The sequence below is a fragment of the Hylaeus anthracinus genome, unplaced genomic scaffold (assembly GCF_026225885.1).
Source record: "Hylaeus anthracinus isolate JK02 unplaced genomic scaffold, UHH_iyHylAnth1.0_haploid 3, whole genome shotgun sequence".
Taxonomy (NCBI): Eukaryota; Metazoa; Arthropoda; class Insecta; order Hymenoptera; family Colletidae; genus Hylaeus; species Hylaeus anthracinus.
Window position 1 is genome coordinate 10009214 of NW_026535284.1, and position 20613 is coordinate 10029826.

A 20613-nucleotide genomic window follows, 5' to 3' on the forward strand; every position below is an offset into this window, starting at 1 on the left:
TGTTGCACCGAAACCGACACGTTTTGCATCTCGCTGCAACGACGCGAGCTCGAAAGGGTTCTCGCGTTCTATTAATTTTCGAAAATTTAAACTCGAAATTCTTGAATTCACTCGATATTGCTAATTAGTCTTCTAGTTATGCAGCATTTGAACAAATTCTATGGAAGTTAAAAAGGCATCAACATAGGTGATGTTCCAATTCCGATTAAAAATTGGATATATTCCAAACTAATACTAATTTCTGCTTCCCAATTAGGTACCATTAAAAAGAAGTCTATAGAGTATGTTAAACCCGTAAAAATCCGAACTAACACAACATTACCAGGTTCACCGTGAATGGCCGTTACCGGGAGCATAATTTCGTCGACGGAGGCTGCGGCAATCTCATTCCCATCGCAACGGCGAGCCTATTCGAGCCCCTACCAGGACACACACGACCGAGGTGGCTAATAGGCATTCGTGATTTCGCGTGCTTAGATTTTTAAGGGCAGGTGAGCTGGCCAGCAACTGTCCCCTCGGAGGCAGAGATCCGAACCCTCCCCCTTCCGTTTACGTCCCCCCTCGGCCTCCAACACGACCCGCGGAAAGAACCGAAAATAAAAGAGCCAAATGGTAAGGTGGCGTTGCATTCGACTCAATTTTCGTCGAGGAGCTAAGAGCAAGTAGGCGTCGCCCCTGAAATTTCGCATTGACTCTCTACGAGTCCCGTATACCCGGTGGCATTCATAAATCGTTCCAACGACCCGGAGAGGGTTGATCCGAGCCAGACAACCGGGAACACGTGCCCCCTTTTCGAGTACACGCCGCGCAAGGATCTTGATAGCGCGAGGTATCTCGAATTAAGGATGTCTCCTTCGATCAGGGGCCCTTCTGCAGGATCTAATTTCGTGATTAGGCAGATACAGGGGCGCGTTTTAGTGCGCAGACGTGGCCCAATTAATAGGATCGCTGGCGAAATAAGGATAACTTATGCTTCCTCTTTTTTTCCTTATTTGAGGCGTGTATTCAGATTTTGTCAAAAGTTGGATCAACACTTTGGCTTGAGGCCATTTTGCATGTTCTCTTTAAATTAAATGTTGGGATTATAATCTCCAAAGCGTCGAGGATGAAGCATGTTTCATAAACGCTTGAGAAACACTGACATAGACTAAACGAATACGCTACTTAGACACATTTAGATGCATCTTTTTTCATTACAGCAGCCAATACGATACCTTTATACTCCATCATCAGGCATGCCTGCAACTACTCGCATCCTCTATCAACTGTCCTGAAGAAGTCGCCACTTCCGAAGTAAACCTGATCCGAAAGCCAGCGTCTCGATCTACAAACAAACAAAAAAGCAAGAAGTCAGAAATAAGGACATGCCCCCGTGCGAACATCCTGTCTCCATTCGTTGAAACCGTCTCGCCCCTAACCGTGAAGTATTAGCGCGTCAGGGCGATTTATTTCGTGGCAGAAAATTGAAAGCGAACGACACGTAGCGGCGTCCAGTTTCCATATAAATAAACCTCGACAGGAACGTCAGGACGCTTCTTGTCCTCGTTAATTGAAACGACGTCGAGGTGTAGTTCGCGCGGCATTCCGCGTCCTCTCGTTCCAAGGGCACAAATTGTCGCGACGTTTCATCTTGTCGCGACGTGTCGATCGATTCGAGACTGCTTCTTGCGGTAACCGCGAGTGTAACGCGGATTTGTCTGCGAAATATCAGCGGTGCCGACATCGTCGTTCGTTAAACTATGCCGATCTCGTAGTCCCTTGGTTTCCCTTTGACGTCTTGCTTTTTCCGCGCGAGAGCGTTCAGGTTCGCGTTTACAGACTTGCTACGCGCGATACACTCGTAATGAACCCTTTTTAACATTATGGTACATTTATTAATATAAGTATCTTTGTTAATGAATATCTTTTTTCGATGTGGTTTTGCTCATTTTATGTTTCGTGGATGTTGTGGGGGGGTTATCAAACGTCGTCAAACATTTACGTCTATACAAAAGCTTCTTTAAATTAATGAATTTTACTCTTAGGGCCATGGATTTAAATTAAGTGGTTCAAAGAAGCCCAGAATTAAAAGGTCGAAGCTTCGTGGTACCCAAATTAAAACGTTATCATTTTGTAGAAATTTTATCAAAGTTATAATAAAACGAAGAATCGAAAATTTTGAAGTTCGACAACTCTTCGGCAATGTCGAGTGACGCGATAAGTTTGTCCTGCAGTAACACGACGTTGTACACGCGTTGTCCATATTTAGCCCTATACCGGAAATACCTAGATGCTGAGGTAACGTTTCACGTCCTTCGATCACGCTGGTTTCTCCGCAAACGTTTAGTTTTTCCGTAATCGACGAGCGAGCTGCCTCTGAGAGTAAAAGCAGGGTTCCGGGAGTGATTACGTGTGACGTGCGTGGACTGTGGTTAACTCTGAGAATCACCCATCGAGTTTGTCTGCTTTGTGGGCTTCTTTTAAACGCGGGGCCGCCCTGCTCATTAAAACCGACCAGCTATGTGGGCGCGGGCGTTACTAGCATTGTGGAACGTTGCGACACACTATTTCGACACGAAACGCACAAATTTTAGTCTTGGTTATTTTTACTTTCAGCCCTGAGTTCCTTTCAGAATTTAATTACAACGCGCAAATAGTATTAAAAGTTTTCCAACATTTTCCTTGGACTTCTAATAAATAACTGTTAGCTACCGACATGAATTATTTCAACTTTTAGACAACTAATCCTCTCCTAGATTTTTGTAAAAAATCTTCGTTCATTAAATATTGAACTAGCAACAAACATTAAAATATCTCAACAACTACGCCTGTATAAAAATTCAACCGAAGAATGTCTACACATTACGAAATAAAAGAAAGCTGAGCTTGTAACAGTTTGAACCCTCCAGACCTCACAAATTCACCCGAATTGTTGCAGAATGCCTCGAACAATTTTAAAACGTTGCCAAAGAGATGTTCTTCTTGCTGCTTAAAGGGATTTTCGATTGTCCGACGCGAATTTACATCGCTCACAGGCGAACGCCACGCAAAATCATCCGGGCACGTCCAGGTAGCGCAATTGCTTTTGTTTAGAGCGTGCAATTTCGAAGGTTGCGCCTGTTTCTTGTCATTTAGGGAACTGCGTAGCCCGTACCTCGGGGCCGGAACAATTTACCGCGGATCCACCTAAATGGTTCGCGCACGAAGTGTCATTACACTACCGAAAAATGCTCCTCGGCACGGTCGCGAAGAGTGGTCCTAATGATACGGTCACACACGTGCTTCCTCCTCCTCCTGACGATCGCTTGGATCTCGTCTTCGCTTGTGCTCCAATAACATTGGCTGCTCAAGGTTACTTCCTAAACTGTCAACTATTTCGGTCACGAATATCGTTCTCACCTTAGGCTTTTTACTTAAAAAATAGAAAATTATTTAACGCAAGGGTTTCACAGGGGTACACTACTTCAAAATAATATTCAGTTTTCAAAGTTACTTTTTTCAAGTTTGAGCAAGATTCAATTAAATCCAGATTATCAACTATGACGCCACAGGCCAAACGCAGGTTCTAATTAAAAATATTTCCTTAGTTGCACTGTCCCAAGAGGGTGAGTTACAGAAAATTAAATTAATATTCACAACACAGTTAGATTGTTGTCGTAAATTAAATTTAAAAGCTTGAAGCAAGCATGTCCACTTACCTCGCACGAGTCCAGCAGCTCACCCCCACCTCGATCGCTCCAGTATGCGCGTTTCGCGATGGCGCAGTCCCCCACATCTGCTCTGCTCTACGCTCCACAGCCCACTGAGGTCTCTCTCTCTCTCGGTCGCGGCGCGTAGAAGGGGAAGGCTCCGTGAGAGGGGGATCTACCTGTGGACAGGCCTGACTGTTAGATACGATTTTTCGAATTTCAAACGTTAACTAATGAAGCGGGAATTAGCGTAAAGGACATTTGGCTTCGATGTTATACCAAAGAAGGTCTATTGGGTAAATAAACATTGAATCAGTATATACAGTATATATTATCAAATGGTCTTGGTTCATTTATAATTCCTAACTTTAAACTAACCTAGGTCTCCTATATAAATCCATACACGACAGTAAACGATGAAAGAAAAATACGACTATCTCTTTTCTTCTTTACAAAAGAAGAAAAATTAATTCATAACCCATTTTCTCAAACAGATACCTTCGAGAAAAGTATCACAGAGGGTACAAAAAGCGACGACAAGTGACGCAACGTGAGCAATTGCAAATGAGAAATCACACCTGGATTAAGTGGTCGCGTTACAGCCAGATAACGAGCATGCAACGAGGTGTTAAATATAAAATTCCACCACTGGTCCATCATCATTCCCCCACCTTCTCATTGAAAAATCAATCTCGAATTTCCATTCACAGCCAAGACCCCCCAATTAAAGAAATCACGTAGCCCCCGATCTCTTTGATGGTCTTCGATCGGGACACAGCTGCGCGGCCAAAATACCGCGATTAACATACTTCAAAATACACACACGGGCAATCAGCCGGATAATCGGAGAAGTTGGCGACCAATAAGCATGCAAACCGTCCGAGACACCGGGAGTCGCGACTTGGCAACTCGAAAATGACAAGGTTCGGTGGTGAGAAAGGGTGTACTTTCGCTCCGGGTGATGCGCGTACGCGCATACGAGCCGACACCTGGCCGACACACTTGTCCCACCGTTCAGAAGTAATGAGCACAGCTGTGAAGAGGATTTACTTTTACCCACGGCCGACTGGCCAATCGCTGGCGCGACTAATCGCGCTCAATTTCAACATTGTCGCCATTATCGGGAACGACAGGTTCTCGTGTCGTCGGCGACATCCTAAAAACGATTCGAGCAGTGCCAAATACGAACCTATCGGAACCTCGCACTGATTATTTCGAGTCCTTTTCTTTTTTCGAATGTTTCTTGAATGGCAAATTTTATTATTGGAAAAATAATTCAAGTAGTACAATACAAAATACAGTAGTAAATACAAAAGAAAATCCAAAAAACAAGACAGACCAACCATTGAAAGTTATAAAATCGAACATACAGATGTAAATGCAGAAAATGGAGAAGTATTCTTCGAGATAGATTCGCTCCTGGCGTGGGTCGGTACAGATCGCGTTTTGAAATTGGAAATAATCGAGTCCCCTTGGTCTCTGTCCTGGCCGCCGCTTTCAAAGGGATCCCGTGGGCCATTATCATGGTTCGTTCCAGCTTTCGTACAATTTTGTTGCGGAGGAACGTGATCGTTTGCACGCATGCCACGAGATCGCGAGAAATCCTCGGAAACCGGTGAATTTCTCGAAAAAGGTGGAAATCGAGAGTGTGAGGAAGCGAACGGTAGAGAATCATAAGTGAAGGATACAGTGGATGTAAGGAGTAAATTAAGATCTGTATAATCGGTAAAAGTCATCACAATTCCAAGACGAAATATCGAACAAGTAAATATATAAATCACGTTGCAAACACAAATCGCCTCCGTCTTAATGCTCCGTCAACTTAGTAAGACACTTCCGAAGATACCATCGTCTCTCTCAATAAAGAAGACTGGTTTTGCTTCGTCTGCAACGAAGCACGTAGGAAAACAAGTATGCTTTTTTTTTTAAATCGTGTCAGATTTTGCACGAGTCGCTCTACCGTATCTTCGACTTCGTTGAATTCTTTTAAAATTCTTCGACAATCCTTACTGGACTTGTTTTCAGATCTTGGTCATTTGAATAAGTATGGCTGGCACATTGCAATTTTCATAACTGATTTAAGCCAGCATATCGAAGCAAATTTCACTCAGCTGACACAAACTTCGCTAATACCTTCATCTCTTTTTAATTTACTCTTTCCTTTACCTTAGACTATTATTTTTTTCTTTTTATTACCTAACAATGCAACCGTTATCTACGCGATGTCATTTTAAATTATTGACTGTAGGAATAATTTTTAAGCTAACTGTAGTTGCAGAAGGCCTTTTGGTATAAACACGTAAATCGTCGCGGATTTCCTGGGCTCCTTTTTACGAATTCTTTCACGCCTCGCGGTGCTTCTCTCCAACCGTGGAGAAGCATAGAGGCACTCGCGATTTTGCGTGCGAGTCGAATCGCCTCCCAGTCGACTCTAATGACTCGTAATTACGCTGCTGCCGATAAACGCCGATGTACGCGATTATGGGAGTAATCCATGCGAGATTTAGCGGAATTCTCTTTGCAGAAAGGTGTCGCGACACGGACCTGTTCGGTGTTGCGTTTAAATCACTGGTAAGTATAGTGAATCGCCCAGGCATTCGACCACCCACGATTATTGCCGAGAATCAATCATATTATGAGACTTATTCTGAAGTAGCCAAGGTAAAAAGTTGCATTGTTGAAAATATAATCATCTAATACTAAATTCTGGGATTACTTCCAACACGGAATTTTTCCCGAACATTCGATAATGAAATTGTCAAGTTGACACTTATAGTTCCTCTTACAGAAACACTATACTTCTTCAGAGACGTATTACACATAAATTTCCAAATACCTGTGGTTTTATAATAACGGCCCTCACCTCGAACCTATACTCATGGGGTCAAGCACGTAGAAAGTATCGGGAATCGCTAAAATTCTTCTGTATGAAAACAAACACAAGATTGGTATCACTCGATGATACTAATTTTCTGAAAACAGACATTGTATCTCTAAATGAATCGTTTTTATTTCTCACAAATGATCGTGTATCACGGATCGCTTTGATTCTAGATTCGGAGGAAAGTTTCGCTCTAACGGTCGTCTAATTTCAGTGCAGCAGGCAGATAAGGAATGGCGAGTGGATTAGAAATTACACGTTTCCGGGGAAAGATTTACGAGGAAATTGTTGGTCTTCCTGAGTTCAAGAAGTTATCTAATAGCGATGTTAAAGGTGTTGTAATGAAATTGATTTCAAATTGCTTGATACTTCCTTGTGACTTGTGGAATGATATTTTAGATTTCGTTATTCAGAGTGGTGGGTAAATATGAGACAAAGGTTGAGTAAAGACTGGAGGAATTTCTGTATAGTGTCGATTAGAATAATAATTTCGTTATACGAGTCGGATTGGAACTTTAATTACCAAACCTAGTCTGCAGATTGCAATGCATGTTATCCATTATTTCTTTTAGATTTGCAAGCTTAAGTAGCAGTATTGCCAGCTTTGCATCGCGATCGATTAGTCGTCGAGTGTATAAACACATTAAACGTGTTTTCCATAGCGAGGGTTAGTCGACACACGTCAGGGTTATCATCCTTTCACGCATTGGGGTGGCCACCCTACTTCATACCACTCGACCCCTGATTCTTCCGACAACGATGAGTACACTCGACCTTAGGGTTATATTCATTGTGCGTCATTGAATGTAGGCAAACGTGCGATAACATCGTCACGTCAGTCCTTATCTCAGCCTGCATCCATTGTTAACAATTTTTAAATAAAATTTAACTGGAGAGCTATAATTAAAAGGCTTGCTCGTGTTGCTAAACATCTTGGAAAAGCCTATAATTAATCGAATAAAACCTCAAGAAAAACTCCATATTTACATTTCGCCTATTGTTCGACAGCGTTCGACATTATTACTCTGTCTTACGCGATTCAATTAACAACTTAAACGCGAGCAACGTCGAAACAGCACCTTCGCCCTTATGTAACTCTGTAGGTATACTAGGTGAAACAAATATAATGACTCTCGTAAACTCGGCGGGGAGCCAAGACGACGCAGCCATAAATGTTCCGTTCTAGAAACCCGCATAGAAAGCCTTCCAACACCTGTGAGCATTTGTCACGCAGCCCGCTCACACGACAGCAGGCAAATCCCACAATTAACTATTCGATAATTATATAAAATTCAATTATTATCTCGTATAAATGCGAATAATTTCCCCTAACCCCCCCCCCCCCCCCCCAAAAAAATATTATTTGTTGAAGGTATATAAAAATCGAATTTCACAAAACACTTCGAAACCTAAATCCCAGTAAGTATAGCCCTGTGGAGGCCAGGTTGCGTCTGGGTGGCCCCAAGAAAATCACTATATTTATTCCACGTGTCCAGGGTTGGGGCGGGCGAGAAAAAGAGGTGGGAAAATGGGTCGTGGTTGGGGGCGGCGAGGGGAGAGGACGAAAATCAGTGAGAATCGGCGCCTTTATCCGCGGTTTTATCGTTTACTTTCAGCCCAGAACCGTTCCCCATGAAAATCATCCAATTACGAACCGACCGTTATCTCCGATCTTTCGGAACGGCTGGCCGGGTCAGTGGAGCGGGACAGAGAAGTTCAATTATTCCAGCCACGAGAGGGACCACGCTCCCGAAAACTGGTGTGAACAGTTGACAACTTACACAGTGTTATCTGGTAGCAGCAGAATGCGCTGGTAATCTTCCGGTAAGCCCCCCGCCCGGGTCGAGATCCACCAGCCACGCGGCATACGATACACCTCAAGGGCTTACAACATCCTGATGGAAGGGTGAGGAGCCCCTGGAAATGATACTCTTGATGCATTTCAAACTGGGAATGTGTGAACACGTTTATGACTCTTTAATGGAACGATTTGAGGGGGGGGGGGGTGCAGAAACCTCTCCTTGATCCAAGGATCTTCCGCACACCCTGATGGAAGGATGAGGAATTTCGGCAAATGATACTCTCGAGGCATTTAAAACTGGGAATGTGTACTCCATGTTTATGACTTTTTGATATCAATTCTTAAAGTCTTGCATTAACATTCCTTTACACATCTATCGGGGCCCACTGATACCCTTATAGCTCGGGTACCTCGGGATTGCTAAGCCCGTACTGTAGCTACAATGAAAGATAGCTACAACCCCTGAGGGCGTCTTCTAAAAGAAAATCTCTAACTTGACCATCGATCAACTACCACCTCAAAAGGTCTCTTCTCAGTCTCCCGATACATAAGAAGCTTCCCCTAATTGGGAATTAAAAGTGGTCACTTGATACACACTACCGCGCCACTGAAAAAATTAAAGTACACCCTTAAAAATACAAATACCCTGTAAATTCACGGCTATTACCTTTTACGACAGGGACTTCTCGCACGCACACACACACACACACACACACCAAGAAACGAATCTGCAATGTTTACCATTAAAGTATGCCCGCAAAAAAAAGCCTTTTTAAGAAATGTCACGTTATAATTACGCCGAAGGAGACGCTTTAAGCCTCTTTCGCGACAGCAAAATCCAGAGACGTGGTTACAAGCCGTTCCCACAATTTCGCTGGGTGTGACCGCCATTTTATGCGACTTAATTTTTCCTTATTACAGATTGACTGTTCCCTACGGATAATCGCATAACGAACATACAGGGGTGCGTTGCGCTTAATGCTTCACGATTTCTCCACCTCCCCTCCCGGCCAGTTTCTTCTCGGCGGCATATTCAGTCATTAGCGTGTCCAGGCCGTCAATTAAGCTTATGAGCTTAATGCGAAAAGTTTAAACGACGGTCACCGAGCACGAAGAAGCCGATCTGTTCGCGCGGGGATCTTCTTTTCTTCTTTCCAGGATTGTGAACGGGCGAAAACGCCGATGATTGTCGAATAAAATAAAAGTCGACCGACCGTGCGTGCTGGTTCGAACGTTTTAAGTATCCAATTAAAGGACCGGCTTTCCTTTCGTGCTTTAATTGGACGGTTTTCGCGGCGCGGGATGTTTCCGGCACAAAATTGCAGTTTGGCAAAATGCGTTTTGCCGCCGCGATGGAATGACCGACATTCGTCATCCGCGCAATGAAGGTGGTTTAATTGAATCGGCGAGGTGGCATCAAACGGCCCGTTTAAGGGGTTATGCCACTATGACGGGCAGTTTTTTTGTGGTAGCACCATGTGAATGATCGGAGGGAATTTTTTCGTGGTGAAGAAAGTACGTGAGCTTTAAAAGGACATCAATTCAGAAGAATTTTAAAGTCACGAATGAAATTGACTAGCTTATTAGATTTAGAATTAAGAATTGTTTGTCTCCATTTCGCTCTCTAAGTATCAATAATATTTAACGAGCACCATTCACTCAATAACAATTATTAATCATGTTTAGATATTGCAAAATAAAATTCTGAAATAATTAATAATTATAATTAATTCTGAAATAATTAAATAATTAAAGTCTATTATTAATAGACGTGAAACTTATAAATATATTCAATGAATTTATGTGGAGTCCCCAACCTGACTGCTAGCCGATATATCGACCAGTCCCGCCGCTAAAAGGATAATTTCCGCATAACATAACTAAAACTCCACCTTTTTCACGTCACCCAAAACAATTTTAACTTCAAACCACTCTTTCGAACTTCGAATAAATGGACTGCGCACGTGTGGTCTCGCGAGGTATCCGTGAAATGACACACCGCTTTCCAAATGCCAGGTGCCCCCTCTACCCCCCGTCGCCATAAATCGTTTCCCAATACAGAATCGCGAACGATAACTCGTCACGCGGCCGAACTCGAGCGATAGCCCCCCGAACGTACCCTTTTTATAGTCGTCGCGCGACGAGTGCCCTTTTCTTTCCCTCCGCGCAGAAAACATCCGAGGGGGCACCGGCGAGCTCGAGCAATTTTAATTCCTCAATCCTGACCGGTGCTCCAGAAGGAAACGACGCTGAACGAGGATGCGGAGAGGCCGCGAAGAAAAGGAAGACGTCGGGGGAAGAACCGAGGCCCCGTTGCGCCCCACAAATAATTGGGCAAAACTGCTTCTGGCGAATAATTACTCGAATGATTGAAGGCAGAACCTACCGTCCCCCTTTTCTCTCCATCCTCGTGCCACGATCTCTAACGAAAGCCCAACGAAATCCGAGAAATAAGCGGAAGCAAAAAGGGTCGATGCACTTTGCGGTTTGCGGCCTAGCGACAGCCTCGAATCCACCCTGAAACTAGCCTGGGGATGTTAGATGTTAGAAAAGTGGTAGAGGAGAGAGAAAGTAGATTCGTGAACAAATAAACTGCGGTTGGTGCTGTCGTTGTCTGGTTATCATTCTCTACGCAAAGGGGGCTCCTGATCGCCATGATCGGAGAAGACTTTTGTGTCCTTTGACAAGGAGAATTGCTGGTTCGAGGTTTTCGAGAATGGGGTTGTGTTGGTTTTGCGTGGATCGAGGATGTGAATTTTTAGTGTGTGGTGAAGGTAGCAGTGAATCCTAACATTAAATTATTAAATTATTAAATTATTAAATTATTAAATTATTAAATTATTAAATTATTAAATTATTAAATTATTAAATTATTAAATTATTAAATTATTAAATTATTAAATTATTAAATTATTAGATTATTAAATTATTAAATTATTAAATTATTAAATTATTAAATTATTAAATTATTAAATTATTAAATTATTAAATTATTAAATTATTAAATTACTAAATTATTAAATTATTAAATTATTAAATTATATTATTCCATTACATCCTACCCAATTATATTTAAGATCCATTTTATTATTAACAATCTATCCCCTCAAATGTTATTCATAAACACGATGAATTTCAATTTCAGAGTTCATTTTAACTCGAATACTTCGCTAGCCCGTACCAGGGTTCTTTTCGGTGGCTGTCGCGAGGAATGGTCTGCTTTTTTGCCCCAGGAAAGGACGAATCCCCATGATCGGCGGTTCTCCCAATCGCGACTGGCCCACGAGGATTTAATTGATATTGCCCCGACCCGTCGCATTTTAATCCGTAATAAATTTCGATCATGCGCCCGCGAGATTTATGAAGTCACGTGGACCCCGTGGACTGTCCATCTTTCTAACCCCGTGGCCAGCGGAACTTGCCCCAGGGAGAACTTTTGGCGACTTTATGGCAACTGTCACTCAGTCGTCGATTTACGAGGGGACAGGGGCGACCGAGCGATCTAAATTTGGTGCGTCCATCGACGGACCCCCTGTTCTCGACTGTACGAATCCGTAAAAACGTAATGACCCCGCCGCACGGCTCGACGGGATTAATTTCGAGACGGGAATAATGATTCCGGTAACGATAAGTTACGAGCTTCCGTTCCTAGGCTTAGAATCGCTGGGCTCTTTAGCGACCAGCTTCAATTGAAAACGCTGATTGATATCCGCTCGTCTGATTAGGATTCGTGGAATCTCTGATCGATGTACAGAGTTTAATTAAAGCACAATACAGAAAACCACGGAATATTCCAGACAATTCTCCAGAATGCGTTGGCAATTAAATTTTCTCTCTCACCTCGGCCCAAATCAATCAAACCCAACCTCAATGGCTACAAATAAAGAATTCTCCATAAATGAATACTTTGAAACCGAAAAGTCTCACTGATCGATATAACTCACAAGCTTCCGCAATATTTCCTTTCGAATAAGGAGAGATCGATACAATAAGGCGGTCTGGGAGATCTTGTTCCACTCGTCGACCGAGATTTTCCAAGTACCTTTTGGGAGGCGCGCGCTCGTGTTCGCCACGGTAGCGACAACCGATTCCCTCGACTACTCACCTGCGCTCGGGGTGGACGGAGCACCTGTGCACGCCCAATCAAGCCGAATTCACTCGCGTTGCCGCATATATCTCCGTTAACACGCGCGGCGGAGAGCCGAAGGACCGTGGAGAAGATCAGCGGGAAAGGAAGAGGAAAGAGAAGAGGAGGAGAGGAACGGGCGAGAGCTTCGGGCGGCTAACGAGAGAGTAAAGGTCCGTTTTCACGAGACGCAAAGTCGCGACTTTTAAATTGAGTAAGAAAGAAAGTAATCAAGTTTCTTAATTTTTCTGTGAGATTCTGTGAGATTCTGCGAGAATGATACGAGACTTTTTTGGAATCTCGACTTTCGGTACCATGATCTGAGATAAATATTTTCAAAATGGAGAAGGAGATCTCTCACACCACCAAAGCCTTCATCTCGTCAAGAAAGCTATGATTTCAAAAAAGTGGAACAACTCAAATTCCTCAAATCCATCCCAATTCCTCAAGAAGGAAGGTTTCAAAGTGGAGTAATCAAAGCCCCCGAAATATTAATATGGTCAAAGATGCTATCCACCTCAATTTTTCAAAAAGAAAGATTTCCAAAATGAAGAAGACCCCTTAAGACTTTCATCCCTTCGTGTCGTGGCACGGAAAGACCTGATTTCACAGAAGCCAACTAAATCAAATCCCCCCAAAACATTGACAATTGCACAAACGCGATCTATCCATCCAAAGTAAAAAAGAAAGATTTCGTTAGTGAAGAACAAAATTCCTAGCACATCCGTAGCTTTCAGTCTCCTGCAGCATTAAAAGTAGCATCTGGGTGTCACGTGAAAACGGACCTTAAGACAACACCGCACCCAGGGCCCCGGAGGCAACAGACACCGGCAAATTGGCCCGACATATTTCAGCTCCCGATCCATTTGCAGTTTCGACGTAAAACCAGTCGTTGGAATCCAGCCGCGGATGCGAAATTCTTACGAAACGCCTTAGGAGAACGATTCGCCCGTTTTGGGACGAAAATGTCCCCTACCCGATGGCCGCCGGTCGCCGTACCACGGACGGAAAGCCGATTTTTATGATGAGTAATGAGCCAATCGTCCGCTCGGACACCGAAACCGGATTTATAAGCTAAGATGGAAAAGTAAAGCGGCCGCGGATCCTTAATCGGCCGAGACGAATTTAACCGGCACGAGGGGACAACGATTTTGCACTTATTATGGAGGATAAGCGGTGCTTTTTGCGAAAATTGGGAGGAGTGACATTGTAAACACGGGGAATGTTCAGGGAGCTGTTTAACTCGAATTTCGGACCGGAATTGATGATACAAGCGAGGTAGCATTTTTTAACAGTGTGCAATTTTTGGGAACAAGTGTTTTGGAGCGAACAAGTTCTGCTTTGAATGGAATAATTCTTTGGTAAGTAACAAGTAAACAATACCTTGTCTACACCCACATTCACCTTCGTTTCACTTACTTTGTAAAGATAAAGAAATAAAAGACTCTAATTCAGAGAGATGTCCCCGCGTGAAAGCAGATGACACGTAATAACGCGATCTGTTTTCCTAACAGAAAGACGATACGGTGTTGGCCAGGGGGTCCCTGAACGGGGTGCAAACGACCCACGATGGGACCGCGATGGACCCCCGTGGTGCGCCACGAAAGGCTGACCTATGAAGTGTGACATTGGCGCATCTGGCAGTAGCTCGAAACATTATTACTCGCGTGTCACCGCGATAATGTATCAACCACGTTTCGTAATCCGTGTTTAGAATGACGCTGGAACCGTCGACTTACGCAACCAATACCGTAACTTACAAATTTCTCAATAATCGCTACTTTAATACCTTAGAATACTAATCCCAGTTAACTCATCCCCGACTTCTCCAAAAAATTCCTTACGTCCCATTTTGTTTAAAACGACGTCCCCGTGGCATCTGCCAACGCTCCTCTCGGTTAGTCTAATTAAATTCCCCGCTCGCGAATACCCGCGATCAAAGCGCAATTAAGTTAGAACGCCTGAAACATGATCCATCGGCATACCTTCGCGGGTAACTTCACCTGCCGCGGACATTGTTCGAAAATGAACGACGATCATCGCCGGATATCGTCCAAAAACTCCCCAGCGTCTCGGAGCGAGCGCAATGAAATCGGAATCTGGACGGTGGCCTTAAGGGGGTTGTGCAGCACGAAAAAGGACGCAGAGAAATCGATGTTATCCGCATGTCGGAGGGCCCCTCGAAAGGGACAAAAACGGAGAATCCGGCCAGCATGCCTGTCCCGTGGAGTGTAGGTACATCGAGCTGGACGGTTCCCGTACAAGGACGATCCCGCTGGTGTACGTGAAGCTGGTACCCCGACGAATCAAGTGACTAAAATGCAATTAACAGCAATTAAGCCGAGGGACCCTTAAAGAGGTCGTACGAGCCGATTTCACTTTACCTCTTTCTCACTGTGCCACCGCTGTACCTCTTTCCTTCGCTCCTTGTTCCGCTCCTTCTTTATCCTCGTGCCCTACCCCCTTCTCCTTTTTTTTTTTTTTTATTCTTTGGAGTTTACTCGCGGGGCCCACACGTTCCCTGATCGAATGGAGAAATAAAGGGACCGAGGAGCAATTATACCAGGGACAATAAAATAATTGGGATTACACCGTTTTACGTGATTGCATAAAGGGGACAAAAATATCGGGTGAAGGGGAACGCGAGTATAATTGAGTTGTAAAACGAGGGGCGGCTGCGAGACGGTGCGATGATTATTGGCGTAAAAGTGTCCTTATGGGTGAGCGGAATGAGCTTGAGGCTGGTATCTATTCGAGTGTTAATTAATTAATCTTTTGCGCAATTTTTAAAATTCGTCTCTCAAGAAATTGAATGAATTCGTTATTACTTTCATTACTAGTATTTGTTTAAGAATTATCCTCCTTCGGTTAACTCTATTCAATAAACAAACAGATAAAAAGCAGAGAAGACGTGAAAAGGAAAGAGAAGGTACTACTATTCGATCAGAAGATAACCAGAAAAACGATAATGCCTGGCCAGGCATTGTTTCTAATTAAGCCTCTCTTCTTATAAATTGAACGCAGCCAAATTAGGAGATCCAGACAATTAGGGAAGATCGAAATCCACCCCTAAGCAGTCTGGCTGTTTAACAAAAGAGGTATTTCTTTGCATTTGCCGCCGTTATCTTCTCGGCCAGGTAACTTTTTCATTCCCTTTTCAACGTTGTCTTCGAGGATTGCAATTAGAAATTGAACACTTGACAGCCAAAGCAGAGGGATCACCTGCCGATTCAGCGCGTGCACCTTGAACGCGGCGAAAAAATAAAGTTACCGCGAGCCTGCATTTTGAGTAATCGGGCCCCAATGTAGGTATGGCAATTCAACTTTTTAATGAGACGTTCAGACACTCTTGTATATCATTTGAACAATTCTTGCTTCGTGTTCTGTTTTCGGTTATAATATCAAGTGAATCGGGAGCAAGAATTGATTTAAACGAATAAGTACACTCGAATAGCGAATAAACTAATAACGAATTCATTTAACCTGTTGAGGAACGAATTTTAAATTTTAGATTTCCCGCAACAACATTTTTTTTTTAAATTCTTTTTATTTAAAGTATGATAATAATATAAAGTTTATAGAGTATATATGCTGTCTCATTTTAATATTGCATATTCTTTTATTGTGAAAGGTATAAAAATTCGTTTAAAATTGAGAATGTAATTAATTTTGATTCCCTATTTCACGCATAAGCAACATTTCTGTCCCATACACCGAGAACTGTATTTTTCAAATCTCTTATAATCCCCACTGCAAATGTTTATCAGCGTGAAAATTAATTCAGATAACTGGTTCTATCTCTTGAAGCGCGTCATATAGCTACATTGAAGCGTAGACCTGTTATGTACTCGCAGCAAAGTTGATCTTAAGACCAAATAAATTTCTGTCTTAAGTCTTCGTCTTCTTTCACTACCAAAAAACAAAAGAGACCCCAAACATCTTGCATTTTATCTTGACAAAAATAAAATGCATCATGATATTAAGAAGGATAAATTGATATTGTTACTAATACAAGTTCGAATTGGTTACGCAGGTGAATCAAGGATGCATGTTAAGAGTGCATGCAATAAATTGCAATAACATATGAATTTTTGAAACACAACGCAACAACGTTAACACGAGCTAAATTAGGCCACCCGTCGCGTCGTGATTCCTCGCGATCCGAAACCAAAAATAAAACCGATTCGATTACTCCTGTCACGGTAAATGTTTCGCAATCAGCGCTAATTAAAGGTGATTAAAATCGAACGTAATTGAATAACGTGTTTCAAATTTATTGGTGGACATGCGATAATTCGAGCACAGATGTCCAGATTCTTGCTCTCGAGTCACGTATCGTGTCTCCCGATGCAAAGACAGGGGATACAGGTGCAAAATCACGAAATTAAAGTACCCCCTGCTTGTCAAGCTTTGACTTCAGTTTTTGTAATTACGCCATGGTCAAGAGGATTATTGCAAAATTGTAAATTAAAGCATTCGTGAGAGCAACTGGAGAAAGGAACGTTGCGAGAGGAAAGAATTTTAATTGACAGAGAAAATTTATAATTAAGCGTGGCAGCTTGAATAGAAAAATAATATTTAGGTTGAAATGGAGTGAAATGGCTAAAAATGGAGTGGGGCGAAACCTTACATAAATACAATATTCATCAAAATTGATCATTCTGAAAATGACCTACATATAATCCACAAACACCAAGCTTTCAATAACAACAACAAAAATTCTTGCTGCAATAATCACTTTCCACAAAGAAAGCCTACGCACGAGATAAACAAACAAATCTTCCTCTCCAAAAGATCCTAGAAAAGTCCTCTAGTTCTCCCTCCAAGACCAACATGGCGTCGTTCCATCGGCAGGAAAAATGTCAGGGCAACGCGAACGCGCAAGGGGTAACACTCCAATTAAAGTCGCCGGTTATCATACATTCAATTAGCATAACTCATACCAGGGCCCATAACGAAGCTGACCGTGGGCAAAAACCTTCTTAGCCGGGTGCATAAAACCCGTGGCCCAGCCGAGGCTGCGCGATCTCGAGAGCCGCGCTGTTACGCGCGAGCTCCTCGCCGAGGCAGAAGCGTTAAGGCGCGAACAAGAAGAGGGAACACGGTGAAGAAATAAATGAGAAGAGGGACGGGCCCCGGAGTGGCACCGTTTTACTGTCGCGCGCTCCCGCTCGTTACGAATGCCCCGACCAACAGGAATAAAACGACTCGACGAGCGTGTTCCCTCAATGGCGCGGATTCGAGCCGCGAGGATTGATGTCTTCTTTCGACTAGCGCGCGTGACGTGCGCGGACGATGCCAACACGACCGAGAGCGCGGCTCGTAATTGTGGTAATTAGCATTCGGGGAAAAACTTTGTCGGGAACGTTTATGGCTACCACGGGGCTAGAGAGCCATCAGGATGGCTTGGCGACTGCAATAAACTCTCGCAGGAACGCGTCTCGAAGCTTTGCGTGAATTTTAAAGTGAATTCTGGATGGAAGGTGACGTTGGGGTGTTGAGGGAGGCTAGATGGTGATTGGGGCATCTTTCTTCCTTGGGGGACATTTTTTCGAAAGCTATCCTAGGCTGGGGGGTCGATTTTCAGGGGTCCTTTGGATTTTGTTTGCTTTGTAACCTAAGAAATTTTTTTAAGGGGTATCGCATACGTGTTTAATCACATTTTAAGAATGTTGACCACTTGAACAGTCTTAACCATGTTAGTTTTATGCTACAGTGACGTTCAATGACACAATTTATAGAAGCCAATAGGGGTCAGTGGCACGAGAAAAGCAAAAAGAACCATGGGAACACTCGTCAGGCACGAGGGGATCACATAAAAAACATTTTACAGCGCTGATGATGACGGTAATAATTGGCGTCCGCGGGAAACCCGAAGGTGGCGAATTCCGGAAGTTGTCGTCCGAACGATCGACACGTTTGACCTGGTATCTCGACAGAATAGGGCCTCGTTAATATCGATGGATTATTTTTAGAGAGATGGTACAAGCTCGCGTGACAAGCGTGCAGGAAAAACCGAGCCGCGATACTCGATAATTAACATTCGAGTGGTATCGAGAAACGCGTACCCGAAGGGGGCGTCCTGGACTTGTTTATATCAATATTACTTCGTTATTATTTTACGATGGGTCGTGACTGATGATGTCGGTTGTTAATCGAGAGCTTTTGTTGTGACTGTTTTGGGCTACTTGTAACTATGAAACTAACAAAAATGTTGTTCATGTTGATCTTCCTAGTCGATTTTAATTTTGAGGTAGGAACAGAACGATACATAATATTTATAAGGTGATGGATAAGAAACTATTCTAAAGAAACAACTGCAAGAACACATAAACTGAAAAAAACGAAAGCATCTCTAAGCAAACACCAGTCTTCCTTGAAAGTAACGCAAGGATCAGCAGACACTTAACGCCAGTTATTCCGCGCTCATAATTGCCAGCATCGCAAGAAGATATTTACAATGTAGTGTCACGACCGAGTTAATAGCTATGATTACCAACCTATGATCGGTGCGAAATTGGACGTCTTCGATCGTCCGGCCCGTTGATTGGCTCACGTGACAAGAAACTCTACGTCTTCTTTCGGTGCCATGTCGGCGAACAACCGTGGAACGAACTCCCGTAACATCGCATTACCATTACACATGTATCGTAATTCGTTGTTACACGATAGCGCCGCTCACGTGCGCCGATTACGGATGATCGATAACGATTTCCCATCGATACATGGTAACCTACGATAGACAGACCGAACGATAATTAAGTGTGCGTGTAAATTCCCATGGACTTGGGGAAAGAGGATTCTTGCACGCATATCAGCGATTTTTATACCAGGAATTCCGATCATTTAGCAATGTTGCGATGTTGATTGTATGGTTGTAACATTGTAGGGTTAATTGAAAGGTTCCAAGTTTCTACTTTAGGCTACCATTTTTAATTCGTAAGGCAGAACACAAAACTTATTAAGGATGTTGAAAACGATTGACAAACATCAAAAATCGTCTCTTCTCGGCCTTCATAATGAGTTTTTGCGATCTTTGGAAACTTAGGATGGCGGGTTTAATAATTTATAGCGGCAATTAAATTTTTCCAACCTCGTTCTCTAAGTGGCATAACCTAGATCTAACCCACCGCTTCTTAGACAGGACTAAATAACGACTGTACAGCTGTATAGTTAATCATATAAGTGATAAATGTATCATATTTCTATAATTAATGTACAAAAACAGTTATAAATTCTCGCCAAATTATTAATAATAATCTGCCAATTTTATGACGTTATTAGATTATTCGATTATAAATATTTTGCTAATCTCGAATTTCGGGAACGACTCAAGCAATCGAGTAAAATCGTCAATAAAATGAAAGCTCGCCGTAAACTGTAGGTCTTTTATAGAAATTGATAATTTAAGTCCTTTATGGATTCTTAATGCGCTTAAATATTCGCGCTCGACGCTTTACGGGGTCCGACTTCCGGTATCATTAAACGAATCAACCGAAAGGGAGCAAAAAACCACGCGAAGACGAACAAGTCGCTATTTATATTTTCCCATAAAAATCGCCGTCTATAAAACACGCGTTTCTCGCGGTAATTAGCGCGAAAGTATCGGCGCGCTTATGACAGTAAATTAGATTCCACGGATGATGAGAAACGACCATAAACGAAAAAAGAACGGTAAAAGTACCGAGTCAAGAAACAGGTATGGCATGCAGCTATATATAACTAAATTTGTAGCGAGTATTTTTCTAACATTAATTACGAATGTTTTTTAGTTTATTCGATAATGGCTAATTCGAATCGTCTGCAATATACTTCCACGTATACATATATTACTAAAATCCCAACAAGTGTGTTTATAACTGGTTCTTTAATTTTTTAATATTTTCGAGTTCGCTCAACAATACCAAAAGAAATATTAAATAAATGCTTCAACCCCTAATTAGGGACTTTCCTTCCTTCTTCATGCCTCGACGCTTCACCTCCTCCTCGGCATCCTTCTTTTCGCGTTAAAGTATGTATATCTTTCCTCGCGATTCTCAGACTCTGTACCAACACGCCCTGTTCCTCATTCTGGTACATCGACGGATTCGATTTCTTAATTAGCGGTGGACATTTCGGCTGACACGTCACAAAACTC

At 42.8% G+C, this 20613-nt stretch overlaps 1 long non-coding RNA gene across 1 annotated transcript; it reads right to left on the bottom strand.

Annotated features, from left to right (window-relative positions):
* Positions 1-1123: 1123 nt before the first annotated feature.
* Positions 1124-19197, bottom strand: LOC128893539 (uncharacterized). Its single transcript, XR_008461372.1, has 3 exons — positions 18977-19197; positions 3678-3847; positions 1124-1324 (listed from the first exon to the last, which is right to left on the bottom strand). It is a non-coding gene; the product is annotated as an uncharacterized LOC128893539 (long non-coding RNA).
* Between the last annotated feature and the right edge of the window lie 1416 nt (positions 19198-20613).